Here is a 17,171-nt window from a genome sequence, read left to right as displayed (position 1 = left end):
ATGTTATTCCTTTCCTAAATATATAGAAACTGTTCCCAGTGATGTCAACAGTTCTTATAATTAAAGCAATAGGTATTCAAGATGTTAGGAAGATGTTAAGGTAGAATTAGTTTTTAAATATTAGGAAGTATGATCTGACAATGTGAACAAATAAAGATTGATGAAACTTGCTGGGGCACTGGGCAAGATCTGTCGCTAAAAATATTTCACATATGTCAGGCAAACTTCTGTCAAGAATGACATGGTATTTCCTTGGGACAGAGAGCTGGACTACATACCATCTGAAAGTCCCTAGGTTTTGTGGAACTTTCTTACTTTACCACTTGATTCATACCTATGAGAGTGCAAAATTACCTAGCTTAAATATTTTAACATATTTATTAGGATAACTTCTGCAAACAAATGTTACTATTTATAAGTAGCTAGATATTCTTCAGCTTGTTGATGCACACAGTCAACAATGAATGGCATAAACTAATTTTCAGAAACCAGGTATTACTAGTTTTGCTTGTGTAAAGTGGTAATATATTCCAGAAACTGTCCTAGTAAAATCAAAGCAAGCGTAAAACAAACAAACAAACAAACAAAAGGTGGCTGGATATGACCTTATGCAATTAATAGTACCTTTTTAATCTACACTGTATGCTTAATGGGTAGCTGAAAATTACTGCAATGTTTTAATTTATGCAAGCATGACTAAGTCATCTGTTTTCTGTCTGGGAATGTAGCTTGGGTGGATAGACATCTGAATTCCTCTTGGAGGAGCTCAGCCTCTGAGACTTCTTCCCAGGAAACCCCAATACTCACTCGTAATTGGTATTACAAGCAATTCTGTTCACAGCAGTCAAGTAGTCCGAGTAGCCCTCATAGACTTTTAGCAATAAGATTTAGCTTGGATATAGGCAACAGCTCTAAGTCCTTATTAATGAGATTTGAAGCCATATCTCCATTGCCTGAATAGATTCTATGCTGGAGTATTTTGGAGGAGAACATTGTCCAGCTTCTTGCTGAAGGTATATTGTAGCCAGAAATATAGGATACTTGAGTCAGAGGATGAATTAATAATATAATTTTAATTCCATCTTAAAGCCAGTCATGACTTTTTGGTTGGTCCAGGTTTCTAGAAGGGCTTCTTTTAGAATGCAAATGCTTGAGGTTTTTGAGAAGGAGGAAACGAGATGTACGATCACTGCTGACACAATTTTATCAGATGCCTGCACTGAGTGCCTAACTTAAGAAACTGCAATCAGTTGAAGGAATGCTACTGTCATGCTTCAGGTGTCATTCTAAAGTTTGGCTTCTCATACAACTGGAGTTATATCCACTGCTACCTTTAGAACTTAAGACCAAGACAAGACCTGAGACAAGTATCAGGAACAGGACAAAAAACCTGAACTACATCTCCATAATTCCCAAATAGAGTATGTGTAGCCAGAATACTTCCTGTGCATCTCCTTTAATCTTTAGACCCTCTTCCATTGAGCTTTTCTTCTATCAGACTGAGGGGGAACATTCCTGAACATCACTACCAAAGAAGAAACATATGTGCTACGTTGCTTTTCAAAAAATAGTACAATTTGCCCTGGGTGGTGTAGTATTATTGTTTGTTCCTTTTGTATTTTTTTATCCCCAGCATTCAGTGGTTTGGATTTGTACTTTTTTAGATGCTGCAGTGATCCTTCAGAAAGAAATGGTATCTTTAAATTCAACAGACACTTGTCTATCATTGCCCTTCACTTTAGCAAAACATTTTATTTTTAGAATTAGCCACAGTATGCAAAGCATCCACTGTACTTATATATAAATGCAAAGGATTTAAAGATGTTGACAGTCAGTCTTCTGCAGTGGTGAGCCTCTCTCCTCATGCTTTTCAGAATGGCTTCTGCAATAGTTGTAGAAATATCATGTTTATCTCTGACTATGTAATGCCTGTTTAAAAAATCTTCAAATAAACCTCCAAGACCTTTATTTAATTTAGCTCTTACAGGATTTCTCAACAATAGATGGCATGTTTTCATGAATGTATCACAGTTATATGATAATTTCATTGTTATTTTGTTTCTATTTCTTTATCTGTTATTAGTTATCATGTGCTTAAACTATGATTTCTTTTGGCAACAGAGGGAATCTTGAATTGCGTATTTATATTGTGGATGGAACAATAGGTCCTGGAAATGCAGAGGTACTGTAAAAAAAAAAAAAAAAAATCACTGCAAATAATAAATAACAAATAAAATGCAACCTCTTTCTCAACTCACATGAACTTAATATACACAAACCAAAGCTTGTATGTGGGCTTAAGCAATGTAAGAAAAAGCATACTAGCATTGAATCTGTCTGGTAGAAGCAGAAAATATTTTTCGATTGACAAAATAAGTGACTAGCAGAAAAATCATACTAGTTTTGCTTGAATCTGGTAAGCCATTAAAGAAGGACTAAATTAAGCTGAAGTCATCAGTTAAATTAAGAGCTAACTTGACTAATCTTCAAGTGGAGTGACTACTCCAAGAAATGGTTCAGACAACAATGCATTTTCCCAAATCGGAAAAGGCCATGCAACTAATTTAGCAGAACGAGCTATGCTTATAGTTTATACCTGTATTTTTATTTATCTGTTTTTGTGCTTTGCCAGGGTATTTAATTTACTGTCTCTTATTTCTTATTATCCTATCCATCTTCACCAAGAAGTACTATTATTTAGATCTAGACATGCAAAGACAGCAACCCATTTACTCCTGACAGAACTGGAGTTTCTAGGAATGAATTAACCACTGGTGTGGGATTCTATCAAAGAACAGCAATATTTAATAGGAAGAACACTATGTCACTGCAATGGCTCCCTGCAGCTTCAACCAATTCACCTCCACATGGAAAAAACACATTCAAGAGTAATTTCCAGTCCTGTTGTGTGTACAAAACTCTATGTGAACAGAATTTTTTGTGACAAGACTAGATCTTGTCTTCAGAGGCAACTGGTGTTAGCCATCAGTTACAACCAACATAGCCTCAGCTTTCTTATGAAAATGTTCTAGTGTAAAGCATCTGCTATATAAAGATAAGCAGTGGTTAGCCTGGTGAACTGATTTTGCACAATTATGTGGAATATTCAATAAGCATCCATAATTTTATATCTTTTTTAACAATACGTGGAGATGTTCTAGGAGAAAGACTTTCCTAATAAGTAAAACCATGTTATATTTTGTTTTTCAAGAGGTATATATAGTTAGAGTATTCAAGATGCTTACTCTTCCTGATCAGCCATTGGTATTGCTATTGCTAGTAAGAAAGATATCACTGTTGGTTTGTGTTCCCACCCCCCACCCCCACCCCCACATTCTCATGGTCTAGAGACTGTGCATGTTGAATTTTCATGTCAGATTTGTGAAAGTAATAAGGTTTCAGGCTTAAGAAGAGGATAATATTTTTCACCAAGGCAAAGACAGTGCTTCATCCAAATCTCTTATAATAGAAAATACTTCTGATTTTCTATTGTGCAAAATATGAACTCATGGCCAATGTAAACTCTTTTAACTGGTCTCAAGCCACTTTAAGAATCCATACAAAAACTGAGGAGAAAGCAGAAAAAAAAACCAAAACCAACAAACCAGTAAGGATTACTTTTGTTCACGATATATTGTTTAAGAAATTCTATTTTTGTGAAATGAAAAATCAACTGTTCTATAAAACCATATTTTGTCTTATCAGTATCTATTGCACTAAAGGAATCTTGTTTATGTATTTATAGTAAAGGTTATATTACACTTTCATTATAATCCTATTTTCAAGTCTACAGTACCAATTATAACCCAAGCATTCCAATTCTTTATCTGCTTATATATTTTCTTAGGAAAAGAGACTTGATTATTTGCAGTGCAAAGTTATTGAGGTTCTAATTTATGCTAGCACATAGCTTCATCACAAAGTGCTCACTATGGTTGTGCTTTTGCCACAATATTCATGATTTGACATTTGAGCCTGTAATTGGCCACCTGGTTCACACGCTGTGTAATTGTTGCTTGGATGACCTCACCTTCAGCAGGGGAATTTCACTTAATCATCTAATAAATGTTATGTTATGATTAAATCAATCTTACTTGTGGGCCTGAATTTCACCTTCTGAAAATACTTACACAAAAGAAAGTTTCCTTTTGCATTATTAAAGGACTGTTGGTGTGGAAGGTCCTATTTCATTAAAACAGTCTATTTGCAGTGGAAGGATTTTCTTTATTTAAAACTATACTTGAGGTGAAAATATAATCTTTGTCAAAGAATATATTTTTTCTCAATGACTGCTTTAAAAACAATAATTAATTTGTCAAGGAAAATATAAATTTACTGACCTTTTAATAAAACTGTAATTTGCATTTAACTATAAGAACATATCACCTATGTTTCTATACAGCTTTAAGAGAGACGTTAACCTAATTTTTGCCTGTGTACATTTTATGTACACACACTTCATTATACATATATATCTTATATTCTCATCTTAATATGATATTTCACTACCACTTGCTCAGACAACTATTATTTTCTGCAGTTTTCAGATTTTGATGAACTAAAGGAAACCCTATAATATTGTCAAGCTATAATTTTTCTCTATGGTATGTAAATTACAAGGCTAAATTTCATGTCCTGTTGAAGTCAACATGAATTTTGCTATTGATATAATTAGAAGAAGAATTGATCCAACATTTTAAAATTTATTTCTAACTTCAACTAGTTAGACCTAATTGAGTATTCTGTCAGACTGAAGTAACTACTCCACTAGTTTAGAACAGTCATACCATACTCTATAATGTTTTTATTGTTTTATTGCACTGATGTATAGGCTAAGGCTAGTTAAAAAAACAAAACAAAACAAAACAAAATCACTGCTTGGTTGCACACCTACAGTGGAGTCTCAGATACCGCCTAAAGTATCTTTTTTCTACACTTAAGAAAATATTCTTGATTCTGCATTAAAAATCACTGCTTCTCCGAGTGAGTATTCTATGGCCAACCTGATTTTCTTACTTTGCTGATCACAGATGACTTTCCTATTGCATTTCCCAGTGACAACCAAGTACTAACTTTGGTTGTTAAAAAACCTTACTTGAGAGCCTTTCACAAAGACTTGTAAGCTTATGGAGAATGCAACAGTTCAGTCCATAGCTGCCTTACTCTATAATCTACTCCTGTGTTGTAAAAAGAATGTATTGATCATAAAAGCAAAGTTTTAAAAGCATAAAAATGAAGGATGTCAGTACCAAAGATGGAGTAGTGACATAAAGACAATTGTAGCTGGCAAATACAGATTTCCCAAAACAAATATGTTTGGTTCAATGTATTTTCTAATGGTTCTGAGTGATAACACTTTCATTTATGATAGACTGTTCCAGAGCCTTCTGGCTATTTCTGCCTACCCTAACATAAAAGGAGTACAGCTGACAGAAGCTGCTGGCAACTTTGTAAAAATAATGAAGAATCCTCAGACATTTCATTTTCTATAAATTAATTCCCTGCAACCCATATGTGTTTTCTATACTTCAACAAACCCTCTAAAGATGAATACTTTAATTTAAAATCAAATAGTTGGTATAACAGTTGCCCATTGTCTTATTGGTCAGGAGTCTCTATTGATTTATTTTTTTCCTTCAGCAGTTAGTTCCTTAAAAACAAACAAACAGGGAGATATTTATGTATTTATAGTAAAGGTTATATTACACTTTCATTATAGTCCTATTTTCAAGTCTACAGTTCCAATTATTACCCAAGCATTCCAATTCTTTATCTGCTTATATATTTTCTTAGGAAAAGAGACTTGATTATTTGCAGATTGATTTGCAGTGCAAAGTTATTGAGGTGGAGGGAGATGACCAGGGGAGATAGCTGAGAAATGCCATACATTTTCATGATACAGACTCATCTAAATATCTCTGTTTGCATTGTCTGCTTACATTGAATCTGCCCTATGGTTAAGAGGAAAACAAATAAGAAATGCAAATATGTATTAAGTTTTGTGTCACTGGTTTACTTTCTTATAATTTCAATAAACATTTCAAATGAAAACTTACCCAAAAGTGTAAGACATCATACAGACAGGTGTTAGAGAGACAGAAGTTCCATATCAAAAAGGAATGTATGGACTATACAGTGATTTGGTTTCAGTTTTGCAGCTGGGTTTTTTTCTGATTAGACTTTGAAACACTGCATGTCATCTTACATAATCCTGGTATTTGCCAGGATTCAAAGCACTCAAACATTTCCTGTTTCTCAGGTTTATGATCATGAGGAGGTTTTGGTAAGACCTTCCACAGATTTTAAGCAATATTCAGTGACAGTACACCAGAGTTCAAGTCAGGCTTTCACAACCTCATCTTCACTCTTCTTTTACCTTGACCTTGCGCCAGCTGTGTTAGTTTCTGGAACTGCATACTCATCTCTATATTGGCTCCAAAAACTGATCCAGTGTCCCACAATTTCCAACCACAAACACCTACCCACAGAATTAATCTCTCAATCTTTTATGATAACTTTGTAGATTGGGGGGTGGGGGGGTGGGGGTGGGGTGTAGGGCAGGCAATGTGCTCTGTGAGTTGGTTAAAAAACTTGCAAATTTGAGGCTATTTCCCAAAGCAATCACATTTTGCTGATAATATTGTTGCATACTCCTTGCTGTTTCTTCGAACATAAACCTGTATATAACTGGTTCAGACTGGAAGTTGAGGAGTGTTTTCCCTTAAAACAAGACTATGCTAAAAAGAGTTTGCATAGGCACGGCATTCACCACCAGAGAGAAGACTCCACTTATCACATCAATATCTGAATGAGGACTGGTCACCCTCTCGCTGAATGTTTCCTGAAGTTTCATGCATGAATATTACAAAGTGCATGCATGCACTTCAGGTGGAAGAAATTGTCTTTTTTTTTTCTGTTTAAACTTGGTAAAAGAAGTGCTAACAAAGATGGTATTATTTGTATTTGCTTTAGTTTGGTCAAGGTCTGCAAGCAACATAGGCTATATTTTTCTGGTAACAAGCCAGTCAACAGAGCTGATCCAGGTAAAGGGCAAATCTGCAAGAAAATTACTCAGCTTTCAATCTTTCAATTAGATCACATTATTGAGCCACTGATCCTTATATGAGCAGCATCACCACATAGCTGTGGAAGTGCAGGACGTGCAAGACAGATGACTCAGGGAAGTATTGGAAAGGAAGAAAACTGACATATATTGGTTTAATCTGAAGTTCACTAAATCTTAAGTACGTTTGTACCTTTGTTATCTCCTTTTGGGCATGATTCATTAGGTGTCATAAAAGAAAATAAAATCACAGTAGCTTTTTATACCGGGAGATCCAAACCAGAACATGATCTCCAGACACAGTCTCAGAACAGTGGGGAAGGATCACTGCCCTGCACTATTGGCTAGATTCTTGCTAATGCAGCCCAGGTTGCTATTGGCCAACTTTGCTGGTAGGACACCCTACTTATGTATATCTTGTTGTCCTCTAGGACCCCTGGACCTTTTTCTGCAGAGCTTCTTCTTAGTGAGTTGGCTCCCAGTTTACACTATTCCATAGGATTATTCCAACCCAGGTTCAAGACTTTGCTTTTGTTCACTTCATAAGATTCCTGTCAGCAAATTTCTGTAACCTGTCCCGTCCCCTTTGAATAGCAGTCCTGCCCTCCAGAATATCAAATACTTCCATATATTCACACTGGGAATGAAAATTTTTAATTAGAGCTTCAGTATCTTGTTGATTTGTTATCTTTGTAATGTAAGGGAGAAAAAAATAACTCTTTGTTTCTTCACTGTCTTATTCCAGAGATGGTGTTTGCCTCCTTACCATCAGAAAAGAGGACATACAGAAATAGACTAGTAATTTAAATTTGGTAGAAGAGGGTTTGGAAAAACTGGGATTGATCTATTTGCACCAGGAAAAATATTGACAGAACAGTGTTATCTGAATTTCTCATAGATATCATCAACAAAATAAATTTCAAATTTCAGCAAACTCTGAAAGCTTCTTCTTCTGCCTTCCCTTTTCTTCCCTCACTGAAGATTTAAGAAAATACTTTTTTGCTTATTACAAAAAAAAATAAATCAAACTAAAACAAACCAAAAAGTGAAAAAAACCCAAACTCTGTTGCTGATCTAACTTAGCTATAAAATAGTACTGTAGAAGAGAGAACTTTTATTTTAAGATACTGACAAGTTGCAATACTGGAAAGGCAATAAAGATTGTGACTTGTCAAAAGTGTTTGTATATTCATAATTTCTCCTAGGAGGAAAAAATGTACTGGAATTCAATATGAAGATATGGATAAAACATTGCAATACTTCAGAAGTGGTTGCTCACTGCAGCTGAAATTTATTTACGTTTAAAGCCAGATGTCAAAGATTTATATGTGATCTGGGATAAGTCAGACATTCTACTTGTCAGAATTGACTAATCATGTTAGTTACCTAAATTCATTGTATCTTTTTTATCCTGGAGTTTCCTTGAGTACTTAATTTCATGTACTAATAAACACCTCCTCTGGACAGGTTTCTGGACAGGAGCTAGACTCAAAGCTAACATGATTGTGTTTTATACAGGCAGATAACCTGAACTCATCCTAAATTCTATTGCAAATCTTGGAAAGCTAGATGCTGCCAGGTCTTCTGTGACAGGTGGTAATTCTAACTTTTTTCTAAAAGATTAGTTGGGGCACTCAGTCAGAAAATATAATTTGAGTCCTAAAACCTACTAATAAAAGAATGCACACAGTAAGGTCCTAAATACACAAGGAAAAATACCCCTTTCATGTTCTCAGGTAAAAAATATTCATGGGCTAGGCAAAGAATAGAAAAAGTAATTATACTTAATGTTTAGGGTTCCTCTGGCAAAGGACAAAACGAGAGATACCATCTTCCACAGAATCACAGAATTAGAGAAGAGAAGAGAAGAGAAGAGAAGACAAGAGACAAGAGACAAGAGACAGACAAGAGACAAGAGACAAGAGACAAGAGACAAGAGACAAGAGACAAGAGACAAGAGACAAGAGACAATAGAAATGTTTTACTTGGCAGGGACCTACAATGATCATCTAGTCTAATTGCTTGACAAATTCAGGGCTGATCAAAAGTTAAAGCATGTTATTAAGGACATTGTCTAAACGCTTATTAAACACTGACAGGCTTGCAGCATCATCCATCTTTCCAGGAACCCTGTTCCAGTATTTGACCATGCTCTTGGTAAAGAAAAACTTCCTAATATGAAGTCTGAACCTCTCCCAACACATCTTTGAACCATTTCCGTTACTCCTGTCAGTGGATACCAGGGAGAAGAGATCAGCACCTCCCACTGCACTTTCCCCCCTCAGGAAGGTGTAGAGAGCAATGAGGCTGCCCCTCAGCCTCTTTCTCTCAAAAACAGACAAACCCAAAGTCCTTAGCCATTCCTCATAGGACATGCCTTCCGGCCCTTTCACCACCTTTGTTGCCTTCCTTTGGATGCATTAAAGGACTGTCACATCCTACATTGTGGGGCTCAGAACTGCACACAGTACTCAAGAATTGAACACAGTACTCAAGGTGAGGCTGTACCAATGTTGACTAATCCCTGAATAGGGATAACTATGTATTTTGCCTGGCTTGTGATGCTGCACTTGATGCCCCCCAGGATGCGGTTTGCCCTCTTGGCTCCTGGGGCCACTGCTGACTCCTATTGATCCTGCTGTTGACCAGCACCCCCAGATCCCTTTCTGCAGGGCAGCTCTCCAGCCACTCCTCTCCCAATTTACACTTGTGCCCAGCATTACCCTGTCCCCTGTCACAGGTGCAGAATCCAGCATTTGGATTTATTAAATTTCATCCCATTAATCATTGCCTAATGTTCCAGGCTATCTTAAAGGATGATTAGACACCAAAGCAGGTTGCCCAGGGAAGTTTGGGAGTCTCCATCTGTGGAGGTATTCAAAAACCAGCTGAACATAGTCCTGGACAACCCACTGTAGATGACCCTTCTTCAGATGACCCTTCTTGAGCACTTACGTTGAACTAGATGATCCCAAGGTGTCCTTTCTCACTTAAACTAGAATCTGAGCTTTAAACAAGAATCGATGGGGTAAGGGGATACAAACAGGAAGGCTGCAGGTGAGCCAAAAGTTGGCATGGCATTGCCTGAGGGTGGCAATGCTAGTGGGAACATTTACACTGCTTCTGGAAGCTCAGAGGGCTTAGAAGTTAAATGCTTGCACACAAACACACACAGTATAAGAAATAAACAGGATAAACTGGAAGTGTTGGTCAGCTCCCAGAGCTACGAATTCATTGGTATTAGTGAGACTTAGGGGAATGAGTCCCACAGCTGGAGTGTTGGGGTGGAAGGTTATAGGCTGTTCAAGAGAGACAGGCAGGGCAGGCGAGCTGGAGGTGTCACACTATACATACGGGAGAATTTTGATTGCACAGCCCTTACAGTTAGTGATGATGTGGCTGAGAGCCTCTGAGTGAGGATTAGGGCCACGGAAAACCAAATACATGTTGTAGTGGATATCTGCTACTGATCACCCAGCCAGAATGTAAGCAGCCATGAGTTATTCTTTAGGCAATTAGGAGAAATCTCTGGATCAGTAGCCTTTGTCTTTATAGGAGATTTCAATTTCCCAGGCTTCAACTAGGAATATCACACTGCTGTGATGAGCAGGTCTTGGAAATTCTTGAAGTTTGTAGGAAATAACTTCTTGTCACAGGTACCCAATGAGCCAACTAGGAAAGATGTCCTCCTGGATTTGCTGTTTGTGAATGGAGAATGACTCATGGGGGATGTAATGGTAGGTGGCTGTCTGGGCCTCAGTGATCATGAAATGGTTGAGTTTAAAATTTTCAGTGTAATGAGAAGAAAGGTCATCAGAGTTGCTACCTTGGACTTCAGGAGAGCAAACTTTAAGCTATTCAAGGAGTTATTTAGCAGAGTACACTGGGAAACTGATTTTGATGGCTTAGGAGTCCGCAAGTGCTGTTCAGTCTTTAAGAACCACCTTTTAGAAGCAGGAACAAGCAATTCCACTCTGTCATAAGCAAGCAGGGCAGAGGACCAGCTTGGTTCAACAGGGAAATCCTCATGTAGCTCAGGAGGAAAAAGAAATTGTATCATTTCTGGAAGCAAGGTGAGGTTTTTCAGGAAGATTACAATGCTGTCGTTCATTTACACAGGGAGAAGACAAGAAAGGCCAAAGCTCATTTTGAGTTGAAACTGGCCGGTGTTGTATTAGATAACAAGAAAGGCTTTTTAAAGTATGTGAATAACAAGTGTTTCCTTGCTTTCAGAGGGAGCCTCCTGTGTCTCAGTTTGTGCCCATTGCCTCATGTCCCATCACTGAGCACCACTGAAAAAAGCCAGGCTACCATCACTTTTCTATACTCTATTAGGTATTTATATTCATGGATAAGATTCCCCAGATCTTCTCCCTGCAGGCTGAACAGTCCCAGCTCACTCAGCCACTCATTGTATGGAAAATTCTTTTCCTAATCAGGCTCAGCCTTTAACCCTGTAGAAATATTTAATCCAGTAATTTAAGTATTTAAAGTGGATATTTTCCTCCCAAGGAAGCACCCAAATTGCCAGGCTCATATAATTTCACCTGCTGTCTCATTTCCCTGTTTAACCAGGAATTCATCTTCATAAGGGCTAGGTTTATGGCTAGTGTACACAAGAAAGTTATGAAAAACAAGGGTTCAAGACAAGGAGTACTGGAAACAGTGTGGCTAAAAATCCTTGATGTGCTTAACTTCCTTTCTGTGTGTTCTGGCCATTGTGCTATTAAGAAAAAGTTAGCACCCAGATACTTCAATGAACACCTATCTGAAGTTAATGAAGAACATTTACATTTCCTATAGTTCTCTGTCCGATCAGGGAATAGGCAGACTATATCTAGTCTAATGCTCTGTGTTACCTTCTTGAGGTCTTAAGTTCCTTCTACAGTTGACAGATGTATGAGGGCTCCAAATATAAACCTCATTGGCTCTCTGGACATGTCCAGTGTTTTTTCCTACCAATTTTATATAAAGTAATGTCCTTTTTGCCCACAACAATAATTGGTGAACAATTTCCCTGTATTTATCTTGACCCACAAGGTTTCTCATTCCTGTTTTTCTTATTTCGTCCTTCTGTCCCACCAAGGAGGGGAAGTGGATGAGCTTCTGGGTGGGAGTTTGACTAGTAGCCAAAGCTAATCCACCACAGCATGAAACTCTACTGAAGCAAAGGATGTTTTTCTCAGTAGCTCAATTCACCAGTCCAGAAAAAGAGACAACTTTGGGGAGATATCCATCTACACTTCACCAGAAGAGGGTGTTTCAGTTTTAATGTCATTACAATCTGCAGGCTTTATCACTGCTGTTTAAGTGGCACAATTTCTTATAGCATTCTGTTTTTTCGCTGTCAGAGATCTGCTGCATTTTAAAGCAAAGGAGCACAGTCACTTGAAGAATGTAGTATTAGCATATAAATCAGCATACTGGTAGAATTGCACAAAAAATTAAAAGCAATCTTTTAACAATTATAATAATGAGATTTGCAATGGATTTTACAAAGAGAAATATCATTCCAAGGTGCAGATATAGAATTTAAAACAGAATTAACTGTGATATTTTTGTAGCTGGGGGGGGGGGGGGAAATCAATAGAGAAATATGTATCACAACATGCTTTCCCAAGTCTCTCCATCTGTCTTAAAATGACATTTTTTAGAGGTGTAAGAGGGCCTTGCTATGGTTCCTGTAGGCACATTGTCACCAAATCCCTCTGCTCCTGAATTTGATTTTCACAAAATTTGACAGGCATACAAAGTTACTGCATTTGTATATATCAGAGTTATACATGAGATAAAGATATACATGAGAAAAAGAAAGTGAGAGGAAGAACCCTGTATAACTGCAGTCCTATGACAAGAGGTTGTTCTATGGTGTAATCATAGTGTTAGGAACAGTAAAAACCAAGTTACTGAATTACACTCTTCTCATGGGTTCACTGAAAGCTCTGTGGCTTATCAGAACCATTTGTATAACTCTGATACAAATAGAAAGGGAAACACTACAGGTCATAGCTTGTGGATCAAAAAATCATTTGCCTGAAGCAAGCATTCACACCATGTGAAAAAGGTGTTTAGCCTTGGTGTTGGCCAGGGGACATCAAGAGCATGTAAGTAGAAAGAACAGAACTCTGGTGCAAACACATGTTCCTCAGCAATGTAAACAGTGGATGAAAAAACTCAGAACAGACACATGCAACACCTGAAAGGTCAGTTGACCCCGGACTTAAATCAGGCAATTACAATACAGTAGAAAAATTAAATATTTTAATACACAAACTGTATGGATAGCAGACAGGAGTTGAACCCTGTTCACTGCACACTGTCTATGACTCTCTAGTAACAAAATGTGAGAAAACAAAGTAGTATCTTAGATTTGGGCTCAGTTTTGAATAAGACAGGGAAGAAATTGATAAATGGGTTTTACTGACTGGTATGGTCACTAGAAGGGGAAAAAAAATTCTAACTTGCAGCAAGTAAGATAAATGCAGAGCAGAAGTAAAAACATAAATAGTACCCCATCTTGCTTAAAATGCTGTCGCTTGGATTATTAACAAACTATTAGAAACAAAAGAGTTAGAGAAACTGCTACATATTTTCTCAGTTCAGGATGGAGTTTTAAGCTATCACTGACTACCACCAACAGAGAGGAGAAAATGTGAGTTCAGGATAATAAACTAAAAAACATTTGCTCTCTTCAGAAGCAAGAAGCCCAGTTCCTAAAGGGAAGTGGTGGTACTGCATGAGGAATAGACATGAAAGCCCATCAAAAATCAAAGGATAGGATGGATCAAAAATCAAAGGATAGGATGGATAAAAAATCAAAGAAGGATATCAACTAGCAAAGGGTGCAGCCATGCCAGGAGCTGAACCACTTGCTACAGTAATTACCCAAATTATTGGAAGAACAATCACTTTTCCAACTTGAGACTTAGAAATAAAGCAGATACTACAAAATAAATTATGTCAGATCAAATGTAAGATCATAAAAAATGATACAGAAATGATAAGGGAAATCAAAATTGGCTGCAGTGGAAGCAAAAGCAGGTGTTATTTTATCCAGTCTGTGCAAAAACAAGGATTTCAAGGGTGAAAAAGTTTTAAAGGGATTCTGAATTAGAAGAGTGATGAAAGAAGTTTAGAGATAGATAAAGATCAGATATTCAGAAGAAATTCTTTACTGTGAGGGTGGTGAGGCACTGGCAAGGTTGCCCAGAGAAGCTGTGGGTGCCCCATCCCTGGCAGTGCTCAAGGCCAGGCTGGATGGGGCTTTGAGCAGCCTGGTCTAGTGGCAGGTGTCCCTCCCCATGGCAGTGGGGTTGGGACTAGATGATCTTTAAGGTCTCTTCCAACTCAAACCATTCTATGATTCTGTGATGTTCTCTCCAGAGTTTAAGATAACCTACAGAAATAGTTTAAGATACCCAACAGAAATGGTTCATAGATTTGTTAAGAGTGATCACAGAGGAGCACAGGCCAGCTAGTTATAACAATCCACTGGGACAACTGAAGGATATGGCAGTTCAGAAGACATTTGTTCAGATCTCAATTCCTATTTTACAGATCCATTAATCAAAGATGTCTGAAATTTTAGGTGTTAAAAAAAATGTTGTGTGGTTGGTCAAGTACATAGCTCCAAGGAAGCAGGAAGATTTAATAAAATGTTACATTAAGCTTAGAGAAATAGAGTCAGCAATGCAGGAAAAGATCGGGATAAAGAACTCCTAGTCATCCTAATATTTGTTTCTGCAACATGTGGATTTTATACTCATACGGCAAAAACTAGCTGAAAAACTAGTCTTAGCAAAGGGGGGGTGGTAGAAAATTGTTAGATAAACAGCAGATGGAAACAGAAATAGATATCCAGCTAAACCCCTAGCTGGATTAAAACAAATGAAGAAACAAACAAACAAACCAGAAAGAAAAAAAGACACACAAACACACAGAGGATATTTGAAAACTATGTAAACCATAACACAAAGGAATTAAAGCTATATACAAACATTACAGCGAAACCTTCTGTGGACTTTCTAGGAAATGGCAAGGTACCATTATATCTCTAGAAAAAAAGCCAGTTCTACAGTGTGTTAGATAGAAAAAACCAAAAAAACAAAAACCAAAGAACAAACCAGACTTGAAAGACCCAGTTGCATGTAAGGATCTCGAAAAGTACATATGGATTTTAGCAGGGCTTTTCACATGGTGTCATAACTGATCTTTATAAGCAACAGGACATTTACAGATTCAGCTAGGGGGATTGGAGCACATAGCAGAGAGCTGGGAGAACTGAATTTATTCAGCCTGAAACATGAGCTGAGGGGAGATATACTTGTTTTCTTTGACTATGTAATGGGTGCTCATAGAGAACACAGACAAAATTTTATCGGAGATGCACAGCAGAAGAGGCCAAAAAAAAATAAAAAATGCAGCAAGGTAAGTTCTGTTCGACTATAAAGAAAGGAATCCATCATGATGCTGGCCAAATACTGGAATGGGTTGCCCACATGGGATGTGGAATCTTCACCCTCAGATACTGAAAACTCAGCAGGACAAGGCACTGAGCAACCTTATCTGTCTCTGTAGCTGGACTTAACTTTGAAGTTGTCACTGCCTTGGCTTCCCAAGATCCCTCCCAAATTAAATTTGTCTGTGTTTCTTTGGAATGAATAATTAAAAAAAATAACCAGAAACACAGGGAAAAAATGGTGAAGATTCAAAGAGATTATGAAGAGTAAGAACTCACACACACTGAAACAAATAAGAGTAAGAAATTAGCACAACTGAGAAAAGCTTCCTAGCTGTAAAGAAAATATAAAGTCTTCCATGTCTATGCATTTCAGTGTACCTTTTAAAGGAAGCACTCAACCACTTACATGGTATATTTTTATATTAAGGTAGGCCGTTAAATTTTATTTTAATGGAGCTCAGGCAACATTAGTATTCTATATCCACAGTTCCAAATCTTTAAGGCAAGACTGTTGAGGAGTCAGGAGTACTTTGGAAATATTAATAACTACATCTGTAAGACATCTCTGTAAAGAAAGTGATGTTAACCTTTGTAAGGCAAAGGACCTCCTTCCATGTGCAGTTCTGTAGCCTGTCTCTTCTAACACTGCAGCATGCTTTTCACTTCCATTTGGTAAACTCACACCCTCCCTCTCTTTGCTTATTGTGGCAATGTTTTCCCTCTGTATCTAATGTGCTTATGTCCTCATGTCCCTGAGCTTACATAAAGCTTGGCAGATAACAGGAATAATGACTAATAATTTAAATAGCCAATACAATTACATAGCCAATAAGCATTGTTCACGTAAAATTTATGTGCAAAGCTTACTAGCCACTTAGAGTATGCGACATCTGCACCCACTCAAAGCATTTTCCAGTCAGTGCCATTAATGTAAGGAGCAAAAGCAGCCAGTAGGAAGAATGATAAAATTCACAAAAAAAGGGTGCCCGGAAGACGATATTCACCGGTGGGGATCACAGCACGTGTTCCTAGCTGGACACTGCGGAGCATTTTCCTTTTCCTCTTCTATCTCTTTTCTTTGAGTTAGTGTTTTTTCGGTTTGCCTTTCCCGCCCCCCCCCCCCCCCCCCCCTCCACCACCCCACCACCACCCCCCACCCCCCTTCTTGTTTTGGGCTTTGGAGGGGGTGGGGATAGGGAAGGAGGTGGGGCTGTGGCAGGGGCACGGAGGTAGTCCCCAAAAATTATCTAGGCTGTTCAGGTTCAATGTCTGTGATCAGCTATAGATATTCTTGGTCCTCTACATGTCTCCATCCTTTCTGTAACAGTAAGAAATAACTCCATGTTGTATTAGCTGGATAATTAGTGAACTATGTTTCAGATTTTATAATTGCTGTATGACAGAGACTAAATAAGATCAGGACAAACAGACGAGTTTAATGTCCTTTCCAAAGATTGCTAGCCTAGCTTGAGCAATTATAAACTTTCTAGAAGCTTGTTCCGTAGCTTGATTTTCCTTAGAGCTGTGCATGTAATATTTAACAGAAATCTAATATTTTCCTGCTTCTTTTCTGCTCTTTAGCCTGACCTCTTTCCAAGCTAAATTTCAGTAGTAAAAAGCAGAATTTTTACTTCAAACAGCTTATGC

This window comes from Falco punctatus, assembly GCF_963210335.1.
Source record: "Falco punctatus genome assembly, chromosome: 2".
Lineage (NCBI taxonomy): Eukaryota > Metazoa > Chordata > Aves > Falconiformes > Falconidae > Falco > Falco punctatus.
Note: the sequence above shows the minus strand (reverse complement) of the source record.